The 27,643-nt window shown below is 37.5% G+C and overlaps 1 protein-coding gene across 1 annotated transcript in view; it reads left to right on the top strand.

Annotated features, from left to right (window-relative positions):
- The first annotated feature begins 5,305 nt into the window (after window positions 1-5,305).
- The window catches only part of FGF1 (fibroblast growth factor 1), a 143,122-nt gene continuing 120,784 nt past the window's right edge, over window positions 5,306-27,643 (top strand). The window contains exons 1-2 of the mRNA XM_051978635.1: window positions 5,306-5,577; window positions 13,050-13,353. The gene's annotated coding sequence lies outside the window, so the exon portion shown is untranslated. The remainder of the gene's footprint in view (window positions 5,578-13,049; window positions 13,354-27,643) is intronic.

Below are 27,643 nucleotides of genomic sequence, written 5' to 3'. Positions count from 1 at the left end.
CTGCTCTCAAAATCCTCACTCTAATGGGAAAACAACAGCATACAATCAATATAAGTAAACAAAACTATATAAAAGATAAGTAAGGAATAATTAATAGAGGGAAAATTTATGAGGTGGGCACTATTATTACCATCTCCATTTGACAAATGAAGAAGAGGTTGTGAGGGATGAAAAGTCTTATCTAGGGTCACAGATAGTAAATATTGGGGGCAGAATTTGAACTCAGTTCTTCCTAACTCCAAGTTAATCCTTCTACTGGACTCTGGAATTTATTATTTTGGTTGGAATTTAGTTCTTTTAGCCCCTCCCCCTTTTTTTTTTTTGCAAGGGGGGAGGTAAAAGTTACTAAATTTTGATTTTTTAAATGTTCTATTACATCTTTATTTAATTTGTTAAATATTTCAATTACATTTTAATCTGCTTCAGTCTTCCAAAGCTACAATGAGCCATGTGTTGGATAGTACAACACCTTCATTTTATAGAGGAGGAAACTGAAGAAAAGAAGGAAGGAACAAGCATTTATTAACCACTTTTTTGGTACCAGGGACCATGTTAAGTACTAGAGATACAAATATGAACAAAAAGAAAGACAGGCCCTAACTTTAAGGAGTTTACACTTTACAATCCACAAAAGGAATAAAAAGCAAGGGAGAGGAATTAGGGCAAATGAAGGTCAAGGACAGGATTGGGAGAGGATGAAAGGCAGGTCTTCTGGGTCTTTCCACAAACCGGAAACTCCTGGAGGAATTCACCAAAATTGTGAAGGGAATTAACTTCCCAAAGTCCAAGGCAAGTAATGAGTAGAAGAAACAGAATGTGAGTTCATCTCTAATAAATATTCTACCTGAAAAAAAAATAGCTAGCTCTGTAGAAAGCAAGGATGGGTCAATTTTGATGTGGGGAAGCCCTACAAGAACGGGTTCCTTTTTAGTTGTGGGTGGGATGCCACAGAGAGGACTCTGGTGGCCAAATGAAGCCAGATACATGCTCTGGGCAGAATATTTATTGGGCCCTCAAAGGAAAAGCCACAAACCCAAACCTTGCTGATTCCACAGTATTTCTGTGAACTAACCCTTCCTGAAAGCTTCCTCTGAGTGGTGCTGTTGTTACAAAGCCCTAAAAGTTAGAAGCCCTAGATGTGTTGCATGTGATGAAAAGGATGATAACTTTAAAAATCCTTCCCTGGCTCTCTCTCTCCCTCTCCCCCAAACAATGCCATCCATGCTTAGGGTATTGTGTGTCACTGTGGAGGAAGGAAGAGAATGGACTGGGCAAAATCAGGGCAGAGAAAGTAATAATTTGACTTCTTAGTAGAGAAAGACAGAGAGAGACAGAAACAGACAGTTAGGCAAACAGAAAGACAGAGAGACAGAGGCAGAGACACAGATAGAGAACAGCAAGAGACTGAAACAGAGAGAGAGAGAGAGAGAGAGAGAGAGAGAGAGAGAAGAAAGAGGAGGAGGAGGAGGAGGAGGAGGAGGAGAAGAAGAAGAAGAAGAAGAAGAAGAAGAAGAAGAAGAAGAAGAAGAAGAAGAAGAAGAAGGCATGGAGGTTTTATATATATATAAAATGGCTACTATTAAGATAGGGATGAAGGAAAAAAGAAATTTACATATGTTTAAAAGGAATAGTAGGTTGCACATAATAAATATAAGATTTCATGTGAAATCATCTTTTTATTACACTATGTCATGGAAATGCTTTTTTATTCCATAAATTAAAAGTAAAATAAAAGAGAATGGGAAAGTATTCTAAGGATATTCTCAGATAGCATATGCATAGTTTAGTAGAGGCCTTCTGGAGACATTGCTATGACTATTGTTATCTAAACCATTAGTGACTCTAATGGTGAGAAAGTTAGGCCAAGTTATAACTACATATGACAAGAAGGAAATATTTCTGAGCAGTTGATATATGGTCCTCAGATTACAACATGCTTGCTTGTAAATACTGCTGACACAAACCACTTTTAATCACCTTTGGGAAACAGAGTAGTGCTTTTAATCACTTAGAATCTCTCTAAATTATTAGTCTGTCTTCTTAATATAAATGTTCTTTTAAAAAAAATAGTATTTTATTTTTTCCAAATATATGCAAAGATAATTTCAACATTCATCTCTGCAAAATACTGTGTTCCAAGTTTTTCTTCTTCTCCCTCCCCAAGACACTTCTTTTAAACATATTTCTGGATTAGTCATGCTGCAGAAGAAAAATCAGATCAAAAGGGAAAAAAACATGAGAAAGAAAAAAAAACAAGCAAGCAAACAAACAATAATAACAAGTTGCAAATACTTGCTTGATCCACATTCAGTCTCCATAATTCCCTCTGTGGATGCAGAAGGTACTTTCCATCCTAAGTCTCTTGGAATTGTCTTGAATCACCTCATTGTTGATCCTGATCACAGTTGATCATCACATAATCTTGCTGTTTCTGTGTACAATGATCTCCTGGTTCTACTCACTTCACTCAATTTATATAAGTCTTTCCAGGCTTTTCTGAAATAATCCTGCTAGTCATTTCTTATAGAACAATAATATTCCATTACATTCATATACCATCACTTATTCAGCTATTCCCCAATTGATGGGCATCCATAAATATTCTCCTGGTGCTAAAGCATTATTTCATCTAGTAAAGGAAGTGATCTGGCCATACTACTAGAGTGAGATTTAATTTTTAGACAGCCTCTATCCTTTATTGGTAACTATAGAATGCCAAGAGGTCTAGAGGAAGAACCCTTTGTATGTTAAGTGATCTCTTAATAGAGCATTTACTAGAGGAGAAGAAGGAAAGTGTCACAGAATGAAGTATTAATGGGTTTCAGTCTATACCACTGGGCTCTAGGTGGCCTATGAGGTAAAATCCTGAGCCTGGAGTCAAGACTTGAGTTCAAATACATCCCTGAACATTTACTAGCTTTATGATTGTGGGGATTTCATCCCTGTCTACTTCAGTTTCCTGATTTATAAAATGAAAGACTTGAATTTGTTGCCTTCTAAGGCCATTTGGAGCTTTTAAAGTTCTTTTGAGATAGAGAATAATAACAGGTGGGTTTGACAGGATGAAATTAAGAGTTTTAAGGTGGGGTTTTTTTTGAGAGCTCACATGGATAAAATCACAAATTCTTTGGAATATCAAAGAAGCCTAAGGGCAAAAAGCCTATTCCAAAAACAATTTTCTCTTGACAAGATTTCACTCATTCTTCTTCTTCTTCTGTGCTAAATTCATTTTTTTTTTCCAGGGCCATCATGATACCTTACAGATGTCCTTGGAGTATTGCTCAGCATCCTTTTTCAGGCAATATTTTGTCTTGGAGTAATTCAGTATTACTGACTGCAGGGGTCAGTATTTGACAAGCTGTTGAAATAATTTTTTTTTTTTTTTTTTTTGGCCTCTCCTGGAGACAGTGAACAAGCAATTCAGTTTATGCTGAGAGCTGAGTTTGGTCCAGACCAGCCCCTCCTTGTATAAATTTGCAGAGTGATTTCCTTTTAGAAAATAAATGCCAAGGCTAATGGATCTCATTGATAATTCATCTTGAATATAGAATCACTGCCTAAGATGGAGAGGATAGAAAAGTGTCTTAATTTCTTCCTCTTCTTTTTCAGTCCAGAGAGTTAAGAATTTAATTTAGGGGAAGAGTCATGGCAATAAAATCCCAAGCCTGAGTCAACTGTGAATTAAGCAAAATTATCGGTGGCTTTTATTTTTTCATATCACATTTCCAGATATCCTCCCCATTTCTCCTCCCACCCATGAATCTCCCCCTGTGACAAAGAATAACAGATCAACAGAGCTCTATATTCTATGACGTGTATGACATTACATAGCCACAGTCCTCTATATTTCCAAGAGAAGGAAAGAGCCATAATTGGTCACCTTAAATTATATTACATTCAACTTTTCAACTTGATGTTTTAAACACTTCTAAGTCATATTTAGAAAAGAAAAATATGGGAAAAATCAACTGGTTTTTGTTTCTTAACTTTTTAAATGATCATTATTGTGAAGTACTTAGTACAGTAAGTGCTATATAAATATTAATTATTATTATTATTATTCTGCCAGATAAGCTCAGGGGATTCAAGTGGAATTCAAGGGAAGAGGTCAGACTGCTGGGCAAGCATTTTATAAATATTATTTCATTTGATCCTCATAACAAACTAGGGAGGCATGTGTTTACATAACATATAAGTCTTATCCCTCCTTTTATGGTTGAGAAAACTGAGGCAGAGAGTGGTTAAATGACTTGCTTAAAGTTACTCAACTAGTAAATCTCTGAGGCTGGATTTCAACTCAGATCTTGACTCCAGGTCTAAGTGATCTATTTACAATGCCACCAACCTGTCCCTGGACTGAAATAATTTGCTGGTGAAACTTGACAGAAGCGCCATGTATTTCTATCAATGGGGTAAAGGGGATAATGATGAAATGAATAAAATTTTCAGCAAGGTCCATGGTTCCTGTCTACTTGCTTACATATATCTTATGATTTCATTCATTTTACTACCAGGCTGAATTCTGTTGTAAGTCTAGTAAGGAAGAAAAAAATCCAGTGGCATAAAATAATGGTAAATTAAGATTCCTTCTTTAGAAGGATGCCTTAAAAGTATTATACTGAATGAAGACTCCTTTCTAGGTTTAGGATCACACACTAACAATCAGAGTTTCCCAACTATTAGATCTATTCCAGAATAGAATGGGGAATGGACTTCCTCCTTACTGGTGATCTGCACTTAGAAGTTGGATGACCACTTATTGGGTATATTGTAGTGGGGATTATTTTGGGAGATATGAATTGGGTTATCTGACCACCAAGGTCCCAGCTAACTCTAAAATTCTACAGTTCCCTTCTTCTAGCCAATTTTCAGGCAGCATACATACAAATCCCCATCCTAAAGTCTTTTTAACTGATACAGCTTACCAGAATTAGTTCTTCATCTGCCATAACTGGGTTTACCTCCGTGCCACAACTAGGCAACAGAAAGGACTAGAGTGGAGGTTTTTCCAGGCTGGGAACCTGAAATAATGCAGAGAGAAGGGAGGCAGTTCTCAGAGATGCTTGTCCTTTCATCTGGCTGATTTCCAGCCCCCAAATAGCTCTTCTGTCTACTCCAAAAATAAGATCACATGAAGGGGAAAAATAAATACCCAAGTGCTTGTCCTTTAGTGTCCTCAGTGGGCTCCCTGACGTCATCCACACTTTGTCAGGGCCTTTACAATTAGCTCAGCTTCCATCGGCCGCCGAACCGGCCCCCCCACCCAGGAGCTCCATCAGATATTGGAACGGGGTGTGGTATTACACTGTGCATTCCTCCTGGGAGCTCTGAGTATTTTTCCTCATGAGCCCTATTTACAGCTAGAGAGGGAACCTGTGTGAGAGAAGGCAAGTGGACCACTCAGTCCCTGACCTCAGGAGGCCGAGGGTAGCAGTCTCTCTTTATTTAAGGGAACTCCCTCCTCCTGATTGTGAGTGGTGACTCCCTTCCTTCTGCAGCTTAGAGGCCCTGCTTTTGATTGCTCAGTGCCTGATACAGAAGCGGACCCTGAAAGTACGTCAGAGCCAGAGGAAGGAGGTGAGTGTATGGCCCCCCTGAGGAGCTAAGATTCCTGAAGCCCAGCCTTTCCCAGTTCCTTTCCCAGCTGATGTAAAGGTTTCCAAAACACACCCTTCTCCCCTTTCCTCCTTGATCCCTATGCTTGCGAGGAGCCAGCCCCTTTCTCCCATTCTATGAAAATCGTACCCAGTCCTGGGCAGATGGGATAGGAAGGGCAGTGAAAGCCCTTGGCTTCTTGATTCTGGCATCCTGAGACTCATCTACTCTCAGAAAGGCCTGTGTTCCAAGAGCTATGATTCCTGAAGGGGGAGGTTCTTCCTGCCAATTGAATTACCTTTGCTTATACAGGAGAAGCCATTTCCGAGGAAATCATTAAGCTCAATCCCATTACAGGGGAGATAGTGCCTGCTCTTAAGAAGCCCTGCAGGAAATGAGGAATAAATAAAATGCTGCCATTTGTCTTCTTAGCGTCTGGACAAAGGAGAGTGAATGGATATATAGAACCTTCCCTCCCCCACATCCCACCTGCATGGCCTGTAAACTATATTTCTTTTTACCAGCTCTAAAGATGTCTTCCTTTGGTTGAAAAAGAAGCAAGAAAGCCTAGCCATTGGGGAGAATTGCTCAGGGAGCTGTGGGAGGGGTTTGCAGGCATGGCAGAGAACTACATCTCTGCATATCCATGGTTTCATATGTTTATGCCTATTAATATGTGGACTAGTCCAGGCTTCTGTGTGGATCCCTTTATTGTTGTTATGGTTTCAATTCTTTATTTTTAAAAATAACAATAACTGACATTTACATGATACTTGAAAGTTTAAAAAGCTTTGCACATACATTGGTTCAGTGAAAAGAGTATTGTTTCTGGAATTAAAAGGACTAGATTCAACTCTTACCATTAATGCTTATTACCTGTGAGACCTTAGACACGTTCACGTAACCACTCTTACCTGTGCTGGAGTACATGGCCTCTGAAGTCTTTCCCAGGTCACATCTTTGATTCTATAATCTCATTTGAACTTCATAACAAACCTATGAATTAAAGTACTAGAAATCTCAATCCCATTTAAAGAGGTTAAATAACTTGCTAAAAGTCACAGGATTTGAACTCAGCTAAGTTTTTATCTTATTTTCAACATTCTTTCACTGTATCATGTTGCTCTTTTTGTCATGTGAAAGGAAAATGGTTCTAGCTTTCATGTAGAAAATGGAGTGATTCACTTTGGGAGTCCATTAAACCTTTCACTATCTGGAATTCTATTCAAGGGGTTATTTTATTAGATAGCCCTTCATTTGGTCCTTCTTGAGTTGGACTTCCTTTTAAATTTTGGACTAGTTCTTTCCATGTTGATTATTGGTTGTCAAAATCCTCATGGGCACAGGCTCTATGTCTAAGTATACTTTATCATCTAGAATTGCCACAGAGCACCTTCTTCTCTGTTCCCTCCTTCACACTTTATGGTATATAGTATATATGAGGATGAGATATAATCAATTTACATGCTAGCTAAAGATAACTTATGAAGATGATTCCTGAAGGTTATAACAGATTATTACAAGAAATTATTGCATTTCCATCCCTGATAATCTTGAAATTAGGAAAAACAACCAAAAAGAGGCATCATAGAATAATGGAAGCAGTATGATGCAGTAGAAAGAAGTCTTTTACCTTCTAGCCAGGGGGACCTCCATTAAATTGCTACCACTGATACAGATTAGTAGTATAACCATGAGGACAAATCATTTAAACCCTGCATGCCCCAAATTGCTCTTTAAGATTAAAAGCTATAGACAGAAGTCCATTTACTTCTGTGAAGGGAGTTCCCTACATCAATGAAGTCATAGGACAGAACAAAATTTAAAACAAAAAAGTACAGGCAGATCTACTCTGTCTCTCCCACTCATCACTCTCATTTTTCCCTTCTTGATCATGCTTTTTTTTTTTTTTTTAAAAAAAATAGTATTTTGGTTTTTTCCAAATATATACAAAATAGTTTTCAACATTCATCAAATTTGTGTTCCAAATTTTTCTCCCTCTCTCTCTCCCTCTTCCCCTCCCCAACAAGGGGGAACAACAAGCAATAATAGGTTAAACATGTGCTGTTCTTCAAAACATATTTCCTTATTTACATGTTGTACAAGAAAATCAATAATACTTTTTCCTATTCTTCATATCATCCTCCATTTCCATATATGCCAAGGGCCTTTCCAAATCTTTTAGTCTCATCTGTATCCTACCCATTGGACCTAGATTTAATCCCCACTTCCTCCATTCAGGCTTCTAAATCTGCTCCAGCCTACTCTGTCCCTGTCTTTTATGAACTCCTACTGCCCTAAGGTAAGACTGTATAGCTGGACACTTAGTTGTTTTCTCATAATTTTATGTATGTTAGTCTTCTCTCCCCAGGAAGTTTATAAGTATGAGGGCTCAAATAATGCTTCATGGTGTCCTTGTTCCTCTCCGCATTCTCACCCAACACTGAGGTAGACAGCCAACAAATGCCTTTTGATTTTTTGGCATACATTTGCCCTCAATGGCTTAGGGATTGGATGACTTATTAAAGATCCTTCATTCCCCTTTCCATTCATCATTTACTTACCCTGAGCTTACCACTGATGTTTCCTGCTTCTTGATTATACAAAACAAACAGCCCAAATTATGGGTCTTAAAGAAAAAGAAAACTTTGACATTCCTAGGATGACTTTCCTCAGCGTCATTTGAGAACTGCCTTCCCAATGGCTTCCACAAGACCGTCACTCATCCAAGTGGCAGGAAGGATCCTAGAGCGTCTCTGAAGTTGGGTACAACCATTCCCCGGAATACTGCTCCACGTTGAAGCAGCAAAATGTGCCCAGAGTGCATCTTCCAAGGAAGAATCCCCTAACCAAATCCATCTGTCTGTTTATTTATTTGCTAATAACTAAGGTGGTCTTTCCTCAAACATTGCTTGGGGGTGGGACTCAGGCGCCACTGGCCACACACACATCATTAGTGATGGAGCTCCGTGGTTGCTGGCTGTCACCATAGAGCTGTCCACAGTGTCTTTACCCCTTTTGCCTGAGGTAAGACCAAAGCTGGCAACCCTCCCTAGTAGAGTGGTTTACAGGGTTGGAAAGGTGACCAGACTTTGGTCTTCAAGGTTTAAAGAATCATAGCATGTCAGAATTGAAAGGAAGCTCAGAGGCCATCCAGTCTAACCCCTACCTGAACAAAAATCCCTTCTATAACATATCCAACAAATGGTCATTCAGCTTCTGTTTCAAGATCTCCAGTGAATGGGGAATCACTGCCTCCTCAAGTAGGCCATTCTGCTTTTGGACAGCTCTAATTATTAGGATATTTTCCTTTAAGTCAAATCTAACCCTGTTTCTCTGCAATTCCCATTCATTTGGATTAAAGGAGACAAAGCCAAAATCATGAAACATAAAAGTTTTTTTTTTAAAACAATATTTGCTCAATCCCATCAAAACAGCTTGTTGAGGTATTTCTCCATACACCGGTAAGGTGTTAATCTCTGAAATCTTCATTTTTTACTTCTTGTGCCATGGATAGCTGTGATGCATGTCAGCAGCATCTCCTTGACCAGCTGACTCCTACAGAACATTCCAGCTTCACAACTATGATTCTTTGACCCTGAAAAATTAAGTATTTGTTCAAGTTTACATGCTACCAGGGAGTCATAGCATTCTGAGCCAATAACAATTTGTCTTGCAGTAGGCAAACAGATTGCTGATAATATTATTTTCACAGCTGTCACATCTTCTTAGGGTGGTATACATTATCCTCTAGGACTATCCACCCTTTAGTCATGTGTCTGATTTTTAGAATATCATCACTTTCTCTTCGGTTAATGCTATATATGAATCTATGTATAAATAATTTATGCAAGGTGGATTTGTTGAGAAGGGACCAAGCACCTGGTTTTTCATTTTGACTAATTTGTCTGTCTGGGATTTGTTTGCCTGTGTGGCTCATGGGAGCTTGAAGATGAAATTAAAGATCTGTCTAATGTACATGTAAATGTGTTGCACCAGAATAAACCCAAATTATTTTATTAAGAAAATTCAGGATGTCTGGTTTGCACTCCCAGTTAGTTGTTTACATGTCGATAGAAAAGAGAAATTTAACTCAAATGCAAAAATGTCAGTCTCTGGAGTCAAGAACCAGACGCTGGGTTAAATTTAGGATGCCCAGAGCAAAAAGAGAGGACTGAAGAAAGGGAAGAATAATGGAGTAATGAGAGGAATTGTAGATTAGAAGGAAATGAAAAAGATTTCCCTGTTAAGCTCAACTCAATTCCCTGTGCTTAGCTTTTTCATGAGGTTCAGAGGGAAAGGGATGTTTTTCAAACGGGTTTTCAAATGCATTGATCACAGAACAAATCAAAACAAACCTTTCCTTACATCTTATTTGAAGTTCTGGAAGAATAGCCTTAGCCATTTTCTATCAGAGGAACTGTGAGTCATACTCATCCAAGCATCTTCCCAGAATGAGGGAAAGAAATGGAGGTCTTTTGCTTTCCCCCAAAACATGTCCTTTTCTCTCCTCCTCTAATGTCCTTAAGGATAATTGGGGGAAAACCTCAATTCTTAATTACTGCACAAGTCCTTAAGGTCTGGATGAACTCTGAGGGAATCTGGAGTTTCTGTTTTCCAAATAGCATCTTTGGTATTTATAAAACTAAATACTCAAAAAACATAGTAGATAGAGTGCCGGGCCTGGAGTTGAGAAGACTCATCTTACTGAGTTCAAATCTGGCCTCAGATACTAGTTGTGTGCCTGGAAAAGTCATTTTTTGTCTTAGTTTCCTCAACTGTAAAATGGGGATAATAGTTACACCTACCTCCTAGGATTGTTGTGAGGATCAATGAAAGAATCTTTGTGAAGCATTTAGCACAGTACTTGTCACATAGTGGGCTTAATAGATGCTTGTTCCTTTTCTCTTGCTTTACTCCCTCAATATTAATCATAAAGTTTTACTGAATTCCTAGTAGTATTTTGTGTTTGTATCTTTTTTCAATAATTAGGTGACAGTGAATAAAGTGTCAGACCTGGACTCATAAAAACTCATCTTCCTGAGTTCAAATCAGTCCTCAGATACTTACTAGTTGTATCTCCCAGGAAAAGTCACTTAACCTTGTTTGCCTCAGTTTCCTTATTTATGAAATGACCTGGAGAAGGAAATAGTAAACCATCATGATATCTTTGCCAGGAAAACCCCAAAAGAGGGCACGAAGAGTTGGAAATGACTGAAACAATTGCCAATAACAAATTCTTATTCCAGATGGTCAGACAATATTATTATGGTTAAAAATCAAAAACTGAACTAAGAAAACAGGAGTTTCTATTAAGACTCTATTACATGATAATTGTGTGTCCCTGGGCACTTCTTCACTTGTTTGGGTCTTAGCTTTCCTTACTGATAAAAATAAGTTTTCCCATTGGGGTGGATTATGTTTAAAGTATCTTTGAACCAAATATCTTATTATTTTATCAAATATTATTGGAGTTGCTATCTCATAGGGAACACTAAAAATCAGAGCCCGAGAAAATTAAACAAAAACAATGCAGTCTGTCTGAGATGAATCAGATGGGCATGTATTGCTCAGGGTAATTATTATGAGTATCCATTATCATTCAGTTCAACCCACTTATTTTCCAGATGATCTTGTGATATGTAGAAATGGCAATTGAATGAGAGTTCCATTTGATAAAACACAGTTTTGTTATGTTGGAATGCTTTTTCAGGTGAAGCTAATATACTACTAACTTATCCTCAGAATTTTTGAGTAGCCTAGCACTAATAAAAGAGACTCTGAGTTTTCCTTTTTAGATTCAAAAAGGTAGTTTCTCCTTGCATGTACCATGAGGAATTCTGTGATTCCTTCAAACAGGATAATAAGTTGTTCCCTAAAGCCACCCTGGTCCTGACAGCTGCCCACATGAGTCAGGATGGGATGAGAATACTTTCTAGTTCTGACAGGTCAGTCTATAACTTGAATGAATCAGAAACAGGGTAGCTGGTTGGGCTGTCACATGCTCTCCTAAAATGCATTTATTAAGCCTCTACTATGGACAAGGTCACTCGACTCTGTCTGCAAGGCAATGGAGATATAAAGGTAGACCAAAATATGAATCGATCCCTGCCTTCAAGAAATCTATCTTCTCCTGGAGAATGCAGCATGCTCCCCAGGAAAGAATTGCTAAGTCTTATGCAAAGGGGAAAGAAAGTGCTATTAATTGGTGGATCTTTGAAAAGTCTCCTGTAGGAAGAGTTGAAACTAGGGATTCTTCATGTCAGAGGGAAGGAAAGAGTGTATTCCAGACATGGGGGAATCACTTATGCAAAAGCATAGAAATGGGAGATGGTGTGTTGTATTCAGGGAGTAGCTAACAGGCCAATACAAACAACAGATACATGCAGCAGGCCTTAGATTTCCCTGAGGAGGAGAGAACCTCCCTTAATTACAGAAAACTGGTAACCACATTTCCATTTAGCCTTTCCAAGACTATCTCCTGAACCAGTCTTTCATCATAGCCTCTTCTCTCACCTTACTGTCAACGGCTTATTCTAGTATAGGCAGCCTCCCACACATGCCCTTCTATTCAGGTGGACTCCAGCAAGACCCATACTGCAGTGTAGATGCTCACTGGAAAGGCTCCCATTTTTTTCTGACACATTCGTCACTGAACAAACCTAAGTTTTCTGTGAGAATTCACTTGTCGATTCAGGTAAGGATGATTGAAATCTTCTCTCAGACTTAACCCCATCTCTTCCCATCCCTGACCTGGGGGTTGCTGTTTGCTTAATTTTACCCTCATTCCCTTGAGATTCAGCAACGAAAGCAGACAGACAGACACCTACACACACGTGCATACTGACCGGATGATAGATTCGAAAGGGAAGAGAAAACAGCTAGCTCCCTTTCATCCTGTGATTTGCCGATTTCGGAGAAGCTTTTCTGAGCTATGACCTGCTGTTTCCTTGGTGACTAAAGCCTCAAAATAAACAGGAGGCTGCTCAGCTGAGGCCAGTGGTCCATTCAGCTGGGCCATCTGACCTAAGACAAACCACGTTAAAAAAAATGCTTGTGGGAGCAGGCAGCCCGACTGCCCCATCTCTCAGTCCACTTGGCTCATTGCTCCCCCTTCCCTGGTCTGTCTGTCTGTCAGATGAAAGTCTAGAATTATTCCACATCTCTATTCTCAGTCAAGTTTTCTTAAATGTAGTGGTGTGTGTGTGTGTGTGTGTGTGTGTGTGTGTGTGTGTGTGCGCGGCAGAAAGCATGAGATAAAATTGTCTGGAATTGGTCAGTGTGTATATGTGTGGGAAGAGTTGTCTAAGGGGGAATTTCTGTGTGTGTTGTGTGTACATGAGGGAAGGGCTGTCTGGGGGGGAATTGTTTGCCCAGAGATAAACAAGAGCCCGAGACAGCTAGAGACCAGAGAGCTCAGCTGAATCCTCACCCTGCCTCTCTTTCCCACACAGAGTTCTGGGACCAGTAGCTCGTTCTGTGGCACTGGCTGGAGGAATTCCAGCAACCTGATGTGCATGCCATAGCTCGCCACCTTTCCCCACAAGGAGCTGCAATAACTCAGAGCTTCTGAAGCCGGCCAAGGACTTCTGAGGAGGCAGACGCCTGAGCAGCGGCAATAGAAGCAGCAGCAGCACCCAACCCCAGTGACAGAAGGGAACTGCAGATCCTGAGGCGAGAGGGAAACAGCGACCCAGTGAACCTGCCTTCCCCACTGACTGGGGCAACAGAGAGACAGCCCTTGTCCTGCTCCTGCAGGTAAGGTTCTGGTGTCAGCAGAGAGAAAAAAGTTTCTATCTCCATCTTGAACTTGGTTTCTGTGTGTCTGTGCTGAGGAGGGCTATGTGGGAAATGGAGGAGGAGGGAGAAAGGAAGGGAATGAATGAAGAGGAAAAGTCACCGCTATTAAAGTTGTAAGCAGACACCACCGGCTGTCAGTGTTCCGGCGGCTAATGTTTAGAAACTTAGGGACAGCTGGATAGAAAGTAAGACACAGCTTGGTCCAGGTTTAAGAAAAAAAGTATTATTTAGGGTTCTCTGGGAAGCAGTGGGAAAGCAACCCTTTCTTTTAGGGACTGTAAGAATAGCAAAATGATATTATCGGTGCATTGTCACCGTCACCCCATCCCCAGCTGAGTCACTGGTGATTAATTAGTGATGCAGGAACCTTCTCATTTACTTAATTTCCCCATTTGGACTTTCTTTGTCATTCTTCGTCAGCAGGAGAAGGTTGTGGTCATTGGTGAGTTTGGCCAGCACTATCTTACCATGCATGTCTCACCCTTTTGGACAGCTTTGAAACTCAGCGATCCTCCAAAGCCATTGCTCATTGTGGATGGAGGACTTATCAATATTGTTTATGCTACTGGAGGTCTGGAGGTGTAGGTATTATTGGCGTGTCTATTTAGAGTTCAGAAGGTTGGCATCTTGGCGACTCCATAGGTAATTTTTACTGGGTACCTTTAACTGAGTTTCCATTAGACAAAGTAATTGGTTAATCATTTTTTTCATGCTTCTCTCAGTCTTATCTCTTCTCTTTTGAAAAGTTCTATTTTTTTCTATTAATGTCTATGCTTTTTGACATAAATTTTTTCCCTCTAAATTTTTCACTATGCCATACTCTCCACTGAATCTTTCTTTGTAACAACAAAAAATGGTCCAGCAAAATTTGCCAATACAACTGCATCCACATCTATCAGATTTGGTTTCTGTAGTCATCTGATCTCTGGATTTAATATTGGTCATTTAATTTACTTTGATTTCAGTTGCCTTTTTGTTTTATTTTTGTTTATATCACTGTTGCCATTGAATGTACCTCCCTCCCTCCACCCTTCTTACTTTACTCTGTATCAGTTCATACAGGTCTTCCTATGTTTCTTTGATTTCCCCTTCTTTGTCATTTCTTAGAGGACAATAATATTCCATTACATTCACAATCTGTAATTTATTTATACCCTCCATAATTAATGGATATTTGCTTTGTTTCTAACATTTTTTTCTGCTATAAAAAGTGACTCTGAATATTCTGTATGTATAGTATACTTTGTTTCTTTTCCCAATAAATGTTTCATCTAGAAGCTCATGGATAGATTGGAAAATTGATCAATGGGAGAAGAAGAGAAATGAATTTGGGGAAAGGAAAGGGGTAAATGTATTTCGGAGTCACTTGTGGCAACAGAGATATTCTTTTGGGGTTGCAGGGTTGGATAAAACTAATTTACCTACTGGTTTTTGCCAAGAATGGAGATGAGGCAGGTTTTAACTTCCCTAAGGCAATGGGATAATTGCCCAAATAGCCTGTAAGGTAAGCTGAGCTTTCTGTACTATGCTAGAGTGAAAATCAGAAGTGACTTAAGGTTCCTGGAAATCACCTCAGGGCTTTGGCATTATGTGTACCAGTTTGGCTGATCTTGTTAGCTGATAAACATAGTCCCACCATGTAATGAGGACCTCTTAGAATAGGAAATTATCATAGTTAGGAATTTGTCTGTTGATTAAATGTTACTTAGGGCAGAAGTCTAGGACTTCATTTTTAATTATCATTATCATTTTTAATGGTGAAAAAGTAAGTTTTCTCTGTATAACTCAGGTGCTTCATCCCAGTACTCAAACAAGCTTCATTATAGCAATAGTTTTATCATCATCATCATCATCATTCTCCTTTGGTCTGGACCTGTGAGTTTCTTTTTTGTGGGGGACTGCTTTCACTGATACAGATCAACAACTCATCTATAACAAAGTCAAAGAGATGCTTAGGGCATTGAGGGTAACACAGTGATAAGTGATAGGGTAACACAACTTGAAAATATTTCTTCCAGACTCTAAGGCTGGACTACCTTCTTTACCAGGCCACATTTCATATAAAGTGGCTTTAAATAAGTAGCCAATTAAGTCAATTAGAGCCCAATTTGGTTAGTATAACCTCTCCTTCCTCTCTTCAAATTGCAATTCCTATCCATTCTGCAAAACTGAGGTAAATACTAACTCCTTCAGGGAACAATCATTGATGCCTCTGTTCAGCAATAATCTTACTTTTCAGCCTCATATAACATGTTGCTTATACTCTCTAATACATCTATCATAAAATGTAATGTATTATGGTGATTTTTTTGTTTCTCTCTTTCCCCTTCTCTCTCTCTCTCTCTCTCTCTCTCTCTCTCTCTCTCTCTCTCTCTCTCTCTCCCTCCCTCCCCCCCCAGCCTTTCCTTCATTTTACAGTGATTTCCATGAGGATCAAGGCTATGTTTTATTTCAGTTTAGAGCTTATCAGTACATTGCACACAGTAGGTCCTTAACTATCTGTTCAATAGATTCCCTATGGAAATTACTTAGTCCTTCTAACAATATAGATTACATACTTAATCCAATTCAGTTTAATTCAACAGCTTTTTTTTTTAAAGCACTTTCTATCTTTGAGTTATTCTTCAAGGAGCTGGGGCCACACAATAGTCCTAACTCCTAAGATTATAATCTAATGAGAAGGGGATATATGTCATGTACACAAATGAATATGATACAAATTGGAAAATGATAGGGGAAAAGGAGATATTCAGATGTAATGAAAAAGAAAAATTGAGGGACAGACCCTTCATTTGTTAATTTAGTTGAGGCTTACTATTGGAGATTACCTTCTTTCTTTCTTTCTTTCTTTCTTTTTTTTTTTTTCTGAGGCAATTGGGGTTAAATGACTTGCCTTGCCCAGGGTCACAGAGCTAGGAAGTGTTAAGTGTCTGAGGTCAGATTTGAACTCAGGTCCTCCTGACTTCAGGTCTGGTGCTCTATCCATTGCACCACTTAGCTGCCCCAAGATTACTTTCAATAAGTAGAACTGAAGAAGAAATATGTTTCAGGAATGGGACATAGCCTGTGAGCAAACATGGAGATAGGAGAGGGAAGAATGAGTTGGTGAATAGCTAGTGGTTCAGACTGGCTGAAATATAGATTATGTAAAGGAAAAGAATGTGAAATATAACTGGAAATAGAGGTTAGAGCCCCATTGTGAAGGGCTGTAAATGTCAGATTTGTACTTTCTCTTATATGGAATAAGGAGGGAACCATGACTAGTACTGAGCAGGGGCATAAATCTTAAGTCAGTGTGCTAGAAAATTCTTTTGTTTGACATTGGATGAGCCATTCAGTTTGGAGAAAAGAAAAAGATAAGAGACAAATGCCCAATGTCACAGTGTGGACAAACCAATGTAAATCAATTAGAAAATCAAAAGCATTTATTAAGTACTTACTATACTAAGCACTTTGCCAAGTGTTGGAGATAAAAAGAAAAAAGCAAATAATTCCTGCTCTCAAGGAATTTATATTCTAATTGGAGAGCCAGCATGCACTCAGTACATATAAGATAAAGGCAGAATAGATGAAAGGTAGCCTCAGAGGGGAAGGCCCTAGCAGCCCTGGAGGACTGGAAAATACTTCCTAAATCTATCTCTAATATGGGGAGGGGGGAAATGTCATAGCACATGTATTACTGATGAGACCAATCCCACTTGTTGGAACCCTTCCTTGATATCCCTTACTTTAAGTCAGTGATGTACACAAAACATTATTTTTAACTTTTCTTTTTTTCTTTTTCTTTTCTTTTCTTTTCTTCTTTTTTTTTTTTTTGCTGAGACAATTGGGGTTAAGTGACTTGCCCAGGGTCACATAGCCAGGAAGTGTTGTGTCTGAGGGCAGATTTGAACTCAGGTCCCCTGACTTGAGGACTGGTGCTCTACCCACTGCACCACCTAACTGCCCCCTGTTTTTAACCTTTCATAAGCACTAATTATGTATTATTTTATGTTATAGTTCAAATGAGATAACAGGCAAAGCACTGTATAAATATGTTATTTATTGTTATTTTTATTATTTATAGTTCTCTTTGTATATGCCTTTTTATCAATAAATCAAATGCTCCAGGAAGGCAAAGATCTTATCTAAATTTGGTATCACTTCTAGCCACACAGAAATACACAGGTATATCCAGGCAAACCCATTTATATCCGGAAATAAAATTTGTTATTGTTATTCAGATGTATTCCACTCTTTGTGACTCCATTTGGAATTTCTTTGGCAAAGATTACTGGAGTGGTTTGCTATTTCCTTTTCTAGCTCATTTTACAGATGAGGAAACTGAGGCAAACAGGGTAAAATGACTTGCCCAGGATCACACAATTAGTAAATCTCTGAGACCAGATTTGAACTCAAGAAGATGATTCTCAGGATGAAACTTTCTGACAATATCTCTATGTCACCTAGCTGTCCCCAAGTAAAATTTAGCTCTCTCTTAAAAAAAAAAATTAATTAAGTGTTAGTTCTTTTAGTCTGATGAATAAAAATAGCATCTTCAGTGACTGTGTAGTCAATGAAAGTTTGCCCTGAAAAAATTAAAAATAAAATTCCCTAGGTGCACACGCCTAAGCTTCCAGCATTTAACACAGATGACAAAATGAATGACACATTGTTATAATACAGGTACCCAGGGGTAACCTGGATTACCTCTCATCAGTCTGGCACCTTTGGGAAGGATTCCTTTTCAAAGGGTAAGACAAACTAAAGTCACTTGTGGAGGCCACACCCCATGGCAACCCAGACTTCTCCCAGCTCTCATGGAGGAGGAGCAGAGGCAGCCAATCACCAGGTACATCCTCAGGCTCACATGCCATCAATGCCTATGCCTCTGGACTGATGCCAGGTTGCACAAGCCTCCTGGAGAGAGAGGTACTTGAGAAATTTGGCCTTCCAGTGAGAAAGGAAATTCCATTGTTTAATAAAAAATGAAGCTTTAGTTAACTAACCAACAATTTGCTGAGGGCAACAGTCTTTATTTAGTTATGTATAAACTCTTGGAGAGTTGGGATTTTTTTCATTTTTTGTACTTGTATCCCATCTAATACCTGGAACACAGTAGATGCTTAATGAATACTTATTAAGTGCTGATTGAGTGACTATAATGGATAGAATACTACCCATGTTTTAGATTCAAATCTTGCCTAAAAAACTAATTGTTTGACTGTGGGAAAGCCAGAAAGCCTAGGATTTCCTCCTCTGTAAAAGAGATAATAATAAGAGATTACAGCTACAGCTTTCAGGGGTTATGTTAAGAGCTGAAAACCTTAAAGGGCACAAATGTGTGCCTCCTGTAGAAATATGAATTATTATTATTATTTGTCCTAAAGTATATTTTTTATTTATTTGTAGAAATATATAGGATTCAGTTTCTCTTCCAGGCTATTTTAATATTTGCTGCATTGGCCAGCAAAGGGATCAGCTTTTCCCCTTTCATTTGCAATGGTGATTCATTAAATGCAAATGTTTATTATTAATGCTATAATTCCCACAGGGGGATGACAAGGTGATATCTTTGTGAAGAATGAGTCAGCATCTCTGTCTGGGTATGAGCCAGCCTGGCAATGGGCAAAGGTTCTGAAAGTCAGCCTTGCTGTGGAATGCACAGTACTAGCTTGCTATTGGGATGATGTTTATCTCTTAGAAAACACAGTCAATTTCCTTGGAGACTGGGCTTCAGACACAAACTGTTTCTCTTTTTCAGTCTTTATGTTATTTGCTAAGAATTTCAGCTTAAATAGCAGATTTTGTAGGTAGAGCATGTACACTATTGAATTAGGGTTCCATTTGGATGGACAGATTGCAGGGAGACTTTTTTCCTCCTACCTTTATTTGTTATCACTGGGGCTCTGTGCAAACCAAACCATAAATTAAGTATTAAAATTTCCAAGTGGAGTAGGATTATAGGATTTAAAACTGGGTGATATTTTTTGTTCTTGAGTTAGTTCCAGTTACATTTGATTCTTCTTGATCCCAGGTTGGGATCTTCTTGGCAAAGACACTATGTCTTTGCCACTGTGTGGTTCATCATTTTCCTTCTCCAGCTCATTTTACAAATGAGGAAACTGAGGCAAACAGGGTTAAGTAAATTGCACAGGGTTTCATAGCTAGGGAATCTCTGAGACTGAATTTGAACTCGGGAAGATTTAAGTCTCCAAACCAAGCACTCTATCCAATGAACCACCTAGGCTACCTAGGTGATTCTTTAGAAGTTATTTAATTCAACACTCTCATTTTACAAATAAGGAAACTGAGCTTCAGAGAGGTTAGGAGAAGCTACAGGTTTATCATTGGGACAATAATAAAGAACTAAGTTCAAATCTGACCTCAGACATTTATTAGCTGTGTCACATTAAGCAAATCACTTAACCCTATTTACCTCAATTTCTTTGTCTGTCAAATGAACTAGAGAAGGAAATGGCAAACCCCTCTAGTGTTTTTACCTAGGAAAATTGCAAATGGGATCATGAAGAGTCAGATATGACTAAAGTAACTGAATGACAACAAATATTTACATTCGATAGAGAGCTAGACATGGGAATCAGGAAAAATCTGAATTCAAATTCTGCCTCAGATGCTTACTAGTTGTGTGATTCTGGGCAAGTTACTTAACATTTCTCTCCACATCTATAAAATGTGGATAATAATAACATCTACTTCACAGGGTTGTTGTGAAGAACAACTGAGATTTTATGTGTAAAGTGCTTTGCAAAACTTAAAAAGGACTATATAAATGCTAGTTACTTATTAAGTGATTTGTCCAGGAAGGAAACAGAAGAACTATTTTTTTTTTTAATTTTGCATGTGCAATTGGATTTAAGTGACTTATCCAGCTAGGAATTGTCAAATGTCTGAAGTTGGATTTGAACTCAGGTCTTCCTGACTCCACGGCTGGTGCTCTATCTACTGTGCCATCCAGCTGCCCCTGAAATTTTTTTTTTTAAGTTTTAATGATACTTGCTTTAAAACACTATGGTAATATTTCCCCTTCCTCCCCTCCTTGTGACCATTTTAAAACCCTTCTTGTCATAAATTAAATTATTTAGACAAAACCAACTGATAATAAAGAGTAATTGTATCTGTCGGCATAGGCAAAATTCCATACTGATAGTCCCCTTTTTCTCCTCGGATCCCATTTCATACTGAGCATAAGAAGGTGTGTTTTATCATCTGACCTCTGCAACCCATATTAGTCATTGCCTTTAATCTATATTTAGATTCTTTTTAGCATTGTTTTCAGCGGAGTTATTGCAGTTATTATCAATATTTTGATTCTCCTGGTTCTGTTTATTTTGCTCCGCATTAGTTTAAACAAGTCTTCCAAAATTCCTCTGAATTTTTCATGTTTCTCATGGCACAACTGTCAGTCATATAAAGTAGTTTGCTCAGCCATTCAAATGAGATCAAATGAGATAATATTTGCAAAGCACATAGTACAGTGATTAGCACATTCCTTTCCCCTTTCCATTACCCTAAGTGATTGAGTTCCCATTTTGTTTCTAGATTTTTACTAATATGTTACTACAAATTATTATTACTATATTATATATACATATATATGCTAAAATATACAATATAATGCATCACTATAAATATTTTGGTATGTATAGGTGCTTCCTGGATATTTTTGACCTTAAGACAAAGACTCAGTGATTGGATCACTGGATCATGGGCACTTAATTCACATAAAAACCTCAGTTGCTTGTGGAAAAAAAAAGTTTTATTAATTCCTTTTGTTTTTATAGCACAATTGAAGGGGAAAAAAGATCTATCTTCCCTCTCCTGCTTCCATTTGGACCTCCCCTGGTAATGAAGAAAATAATACCATATTCACATCTGAAACTATGTACAACTCTCTGTCCTAGTCACTGGCCCTTCTGCCATAGCAAAAGATTTACATTGCATTATTTGCTCTTAGTATACACTTGATTTTTTAAGTTTAACTTCGTTTTAGTGACCTTTTAACTTACATTGTTGTACAGATTGTTCTTAAGGTTTTGCACGTTTCTCTTGATATGATAGGATTATTGGTTCAGATCTGGAAGGGATGTCAGACACTATCTAATGTAACTTCTTCCTTTTACAAATAAAGAAAAATGAAGTTCCAAAAATTTGAATGACTTGCCTAAGGTCACACAGCTAGCAATTTTCAGAACCAGTTTAAACAAATATTCCCATGTTTCACTATATTCCTTATATGAATCATTTCTTGCTTTATAATACTATGCCATACATTAATATACTATTTTTTTTTCAGGCATTCTTCTCATTTCCTCTGCTCTCCTCTCCTCTCCCTTCTCTCCTTTTCTCTTCCTTCTTTCTTTTTTTTTTCTTGCTTTCTCTCTTTCTAGCTCTTTCTTTCTTTCCTATCATTTTGGTATATATTGGACCTTTCCTTTTGTCTTCCTTGGGGATATATGCCTAGTAGAGACATTTCCATATTACTGGTTATATAATGAATGTCTTAATCACTTTTTTTTTGCTTAATTCCAAATTGATAAAAAGAATTGTTCTCCATCACTGACTTTTTATTTTTATCATTTTTGCTAATTTGCAGTGTATGATGTGTAGCCTCAGTATTCTCTTACTTATATTGATTATGGAGTATATTTTCCAGTGGTCAGTTTCTAGTTTTCAGTACTTTCAAAACTATTTGTTCACATTATCTGTCTATCTATCTGCTGGGAATGCATCTTGGTGTCTTTCTGTATTAGGTGTTAAATATCTTGGATATCAGATTTCAATATAAATTTTTATATTCTATAGTTTCCCTTTTTTCTAATTTCATTGATTTTATTCATGCAAAAGCCTTTTATTTTTATGTAGTTTGAAATTGTCTAGTTTTTCTTTTATTATTTCTTCGCTCTCTTGATTTGTTAAGAATTCAGCATGATCCACTCTACCTCCAGTCATAGTTATGCAAATTATACTTATATATTTATTTTTATCTACATTTTTAAAATGATGTGACTTTTTACAATCAGTTCATATATTTATTTTGAGCTTTTTGCAAACCTACAAGACACATGGCAAAACATGTTAGTCTAAATCTAATTTCTGTTTTCTAGTTTTCCCTGCAATTTTTCTCAAAAAGGGTATCCTTCCTCTGATAATTTGTATTCTTGGCCTTACCTTTTAATTGCTTCTGTTTCTTACTTATTTAGTCTGTTTTACTTTGAGTTTCTTTTATTTCTTTTTAAAACAATATTAAACATAGTTTTGGTGACCATTTGAGATAATTTGAGGTATTTATTTGAATAATATTTGTGTAATATGTTTTGAAATCTAGTAAAACCAGACCAAATTTGTTAGTATTTTCTGATTTTCTTTGAGATTTTAGAAATATTGCTTTTCTAAATGAATTTTGTTATTTTTTCTAGTTATATAAAGTATTCTCTTGGTAATGTGATTGGCCTAGCACTAACTCTATATATTAACTTAAGTAAGTTTTGAATTTTTGTTATATTGTCATGGCCCATCCCTGAGACACAAATGTCTCAGAAGATTACTTATCAGGTATTTTATACATTGTAAATACATTTTCTCTTATCATTTCTTTTCTTTTAAAAACATGCTAAATAGAAATAGAAAGATCCTTCCAAGTCTATACTTTTTTTTTTTTTTTAATGTTTTTAACGAATAAATGCTGTACTTTGTCTAAGACCTTTCTTGCAACTATTGAAATGATGGTTGTTTTTTGTTGTTGTTATTTCTAGTTTATATGATTATATTAATTTATCTCTTAAGTTAAATCATTCTTATACCTTTGATTTAAATCCAGTTTAGTCATAGTAAATTATTTCCCAACAGTGTAACTGTAGTTCTCTTAGCAAAGTTCACAGGGTCATAGATTTACTTATCAAAGGGACTTAGAAGTCATTGAGTTCAACTCCCTCATTTTACAGATGAAGAAAAAGGATTATATTTGCAATTTTTACATTATTATTTGGCAGTGAAATTGGTCTGCAGTTTTCTCTTTTTCTGCTCTGCCCCTTCCTTGTTTGGGTATCAGGGCCATTTTGTCTTGTAAAAGAAGTTTGTAAAATGTATTGCTTCTGTTTTTAAGAAGAATTTTTGTAGCATGGGTATTACATCTGCCCCTGGATTTTTTTGGCTCCCTCCATTTCTCTCTCTCTCTCTCTCTCTCTCTCTCTCTCTCTCTCTCTCTCTCTCTCTCTCTCCTTCCCCCTCCTTTTCTCTCTGTTATTTTATTTATGGCTTGTCCATAGGAGGTGCTTAATAAATACTTGTTGAATTGAAATGTAGGAATGTACATGCCTGCCCAACCAACTACTCTGCTAATTCAATTGAGTTATAGACTGACCTGTCAAACTAGAAAGCATTCCCATATCATCCCTCCCTTGTGTGGGCAGCTTTCAGGTCCAGAGAGGCTGAGACCTATCATCCCCCATTAAGGAATCTCATAATTCCTCTTGGCACATGCAAGAATGAACTTTCTGACCAGTTTTACTTAGTACTGAATAGAAATACTGATGATGATGTTTGTGGATTTCTTTTGTATGCTGCTATTTAACTTAAACTATTAATTATCTTGATTAGTTTCTTATTCTCTGGGATTTTCCAAGTAAACTACCATATTCCTCCAAAAGCAAGGACAAGGTAGTTTTCTCTCTGCTTTTACACATAAAATACACACAAACACAAAGACACACATATATAAATACATACTTTTGTATGTGTATATACATAAATAAGGTGAGAGGGAAATTAAAAGGTATATAAATATACATATCATTATTATGTCATATATATTTATATACCTTCTAATTTCCCTCTTATCGTCTTGTTATAGTTAGCATTTCTAATACAGTATCAAATAAGAATGGGAAAGCAGGCAACTTTAGTTTGACCATAGAGCTGATATTTGAACTCAGGATCTGTGACTTCAAACCTAGTATTTTTGCTTCTATTCTAAAAGAAACATTCTTTAATACTAAATTAAAAATGTAAAAAACAATGGTATCATGCCATCTGTAAAACTCCTTACAATGTATTCTGTGCAATTATATATCTTGGCTTAAATAAACCAAATATCAATTTCTGAAAATATGCTTTTATGATACATATGAACTGAGATATAGGCTATTATTTCCCAAACAAAAAAAAGATCCATTTTAGCCAAACTGAACACATAGCCTTTTCTTGAACTTTATAGTCCGCCGCCAGCTTCTGTGCCTTTCCACAAATCATTCTCTCATTTTGAGAATGCATTCCTTCCTTATCTTTGCTGCTCAGAACACTTATCTTCCAAGAAGTCTCAACTCATCTACAGCCTTTTCCATGAAACCTTCCTTGATTCCTCCAGTTATAAATTCTTTCTCTTTCCCTAAAGGACTTTATATTATACATTCTATAACTTCATTGAAACACATACTCTTTAAAGGCAAGAATATTCTTTCATTTTTGCTTTTGTATCTCAAGCACTTGAGAGATAGTAGAGTTAAGATTGCATACTTTTAGGAAATTTCACTAATTGAGCATGTTTTTCGAATGCTATTTCTCCTTTACATTCTGTCCTCTGTTTTTGTGTTCCTCTTCCATCAAGTTCCATGAGGTTTAACTATTATTTCTATGCATTTGATTTATATATTTATATATTCACTCTTAGTCTCTCTCCCAAACTTTCTTCTTGCCCTACCAATTGTCTTTTAGACATTTCGAACTGAATATTCCAGAAACACCTTAAACTTAACATGTTTAAAACTGAACTAAATATCTTTTCCTCTAAATTGTCACCTCTTGCAAACTTCTCTATCTCTATTAAAGGTAACACCATTCTTCCAGTTTCCCAGGTACATACCCTTGGAATTATCCTGGATTCTTCATTCTCTCTCACTCCCTCTAGCCAATCAATTGTCAAATTTCTAACTTTATAACATCTCTTACATCAAGGCCCTCATCTCCCTTCCTCTCCTAGGTTTTTTTCAATAGTTCCCTAATGCTCTCTGTCGCTCCTAATTCCAATCCATTCTATGCATTATTGCCAAAGTAATTTCCCTTAAACACAGATCTGAGTATGAGACACCCCTATTTAACCCATTCTTGTGGCTTCCTATTGCCTCTAGGATTTGGCCCTCTCTTTGTTTTTTACATGTGATACTCTACCTCCTTTTTGAATTTATAATGACCATTCCATTTTTCTTTGTTTTTATATAATACTAGCTTTTTATTTTTCAAAATACATGCAAAGATAGTTTTCAACATTCACTCTGCAAAACCTTGTGTTCTAAGTTTTTCTCCCTCCCTCTCCACCTCTCCCCTTCCCTAGATAGCAAGTAATCCAATACAGGTTAAACACGTGCAGTTCTTTTAAACATATTTCTACATTTATTATGCTGCACAAGAAAAATCAGATCAAAAGAGAAAAAATGGGAAAGAAAAAACAATCAAGCAAACAACAACAACAACAAAGGTGAAAATGTTGTGTTCCACATTCAGTTCCCATAGTCCTCTCTCTGGATGAAGCTGGCTCTCTCCATCATAAGTCTTTTGGAAGTGCCCTGAATTCCCTCATTGTTGAAAAGAGCCATGTCCATCAGAATTAATCATCATATAATCTTGCTGTTGCCTGAGTTTAAATCCAACCTCAGACTAGTTGTGTGACTCTGGGCAAGTCACTTTACTCTCTTCACCTCAGTTCCTAATCTGTAAAATGAACTGGAGAAGTAAATGGCAAACCTCTTCAGTATCTTTGCCAAGAAAACCCCAAATGGGATCATTTAGAGTCAGACATGACGGAAACAACTCAAAAATATTCACTTTATAATCATGATATATATATATATATATATATATGTGTGTGTGTGTGTGTGTGTGTGTGATATTTTTATTTGTATTCATTTTCTCCCCCATTAAAATATAAACTCTCTAAGTAGGAATTGTTTTATTCTAAATACTTATTATCCCCAGAACCTAGTGCAGTGCCTGGCCCAAAGTAGGTGTTTAAAAAGTATCTATTGATTAATTGATATAGTTACAAAATTATTTCCCTAGTGGTTTGATGGAGTCAGGGCAACATAGCCCTTGGCACTGTTCTTGTAGTGAATGTTCACTAAATGTTTATTAAATGTTGAATAACACTCATAGATTTCTGGTTCTACAAAATCAGAAGACAAGTAATTATCAGGGTCATGTCCAAGCATTTCCAGGCTGGCATAGGGAATGGCCCTTTGGCCAACTTTGGAGTCAGGAAGACCTGGCTTAAGATCTCGGCTCTGACACATAATAGTTGTCTACAAAAGTCAGTTAACCTTCCAAGTGCCTCAGGCCATTCTCTAAAACAAGTTTCAAATGAGTTGTAGGTCTGTATCAATGGAGGGCTTTTTTAAGCTGGGAGTTCTCTCCACTGATGAAATCACAGGGTATATTATGACTTTCAGAAAACGGACTTCTGCCCTTTCTTGCCACCCAATAAGTATGGCTGCTTGCAGTCAGGCTGGCTCCCACATTTATTTTGTGGACTCTGATGCCTTGGGAGCTCTATTTCCATACCTGCACTCACACTTCAAACTTGTTCCTATCCTGCCAGACAAGGGAAGAGGAGGGAGCTGTTCTAATATACAGCTTGCTTCTCTTCAAAGTTCCCCAAACCCACATGGTTAAAACATTAAATTTCATTTTCTAAGAGAAGGAACAAGGTCTCAAGACAAAAGTACATGAGACTTAAGTTTTGATGGGAAGAGAAAGGAGGCTAGGAGCCTAGGAAATAGGGATGCTGTCCTGGCTCGCTTAAGTACCATAGACAGCTGAGAGTTAGCAAGAAGTACAGGAATTGGTGGGATGTGGAAAAGGGAATGGGAAAAAAGGAAGAAGAAAGTGAATGAGGGAGAACCAAAAGAGAAAAGGGAAGGGAGTTAAAGAGAAATTTTGCCTGAAGAATGGAAGTGTTTATAGCAAAATGGGAATGATTTTTGGGCACAGGTCATACTAAAAGTAGTGCCAGCCCTGTTTTTGGGAAATGTCTCACAAATACCAACAAGTGACTCACTTTATTCATCTGGGCAAAGCCAGTGCAGTGTGGTTCCCTTTTAAACATTAATGCCAAAGTTAGACCAATTTTTCTATTGGATTGTCAGGCCTCCTTTCAGATGACCTCATACTCAGAGTTTCTGGACCAATGTGTCATTTTGGCTACCCCTCCCCTATGTCTGTTGTCTCCTCCTACAGAATGTAAGCTCATCAAGGACAG

This window comes from Antechinus flavipes, chromosome 2, assembly GCF_016432865.1.
Source record: "Antechinus flavipes isolate AdamAnt ecotype Samford, QLD, Australia chromosome 2, AdamAnt_v2, whole genome shotgun sequence".
In the NCBI taxonomy this organism is placed as follows: Eukaryota; Metazoa; Chordata; class Mammalia; order Dasyuromorphia; family Dasyuridae; genus Antechinus; species Antechinus flavipes.
Note: the sequence above shows the minus strand (reverse complement) of the source record. Positions and strands in the feature narration are given on the sequence as shown.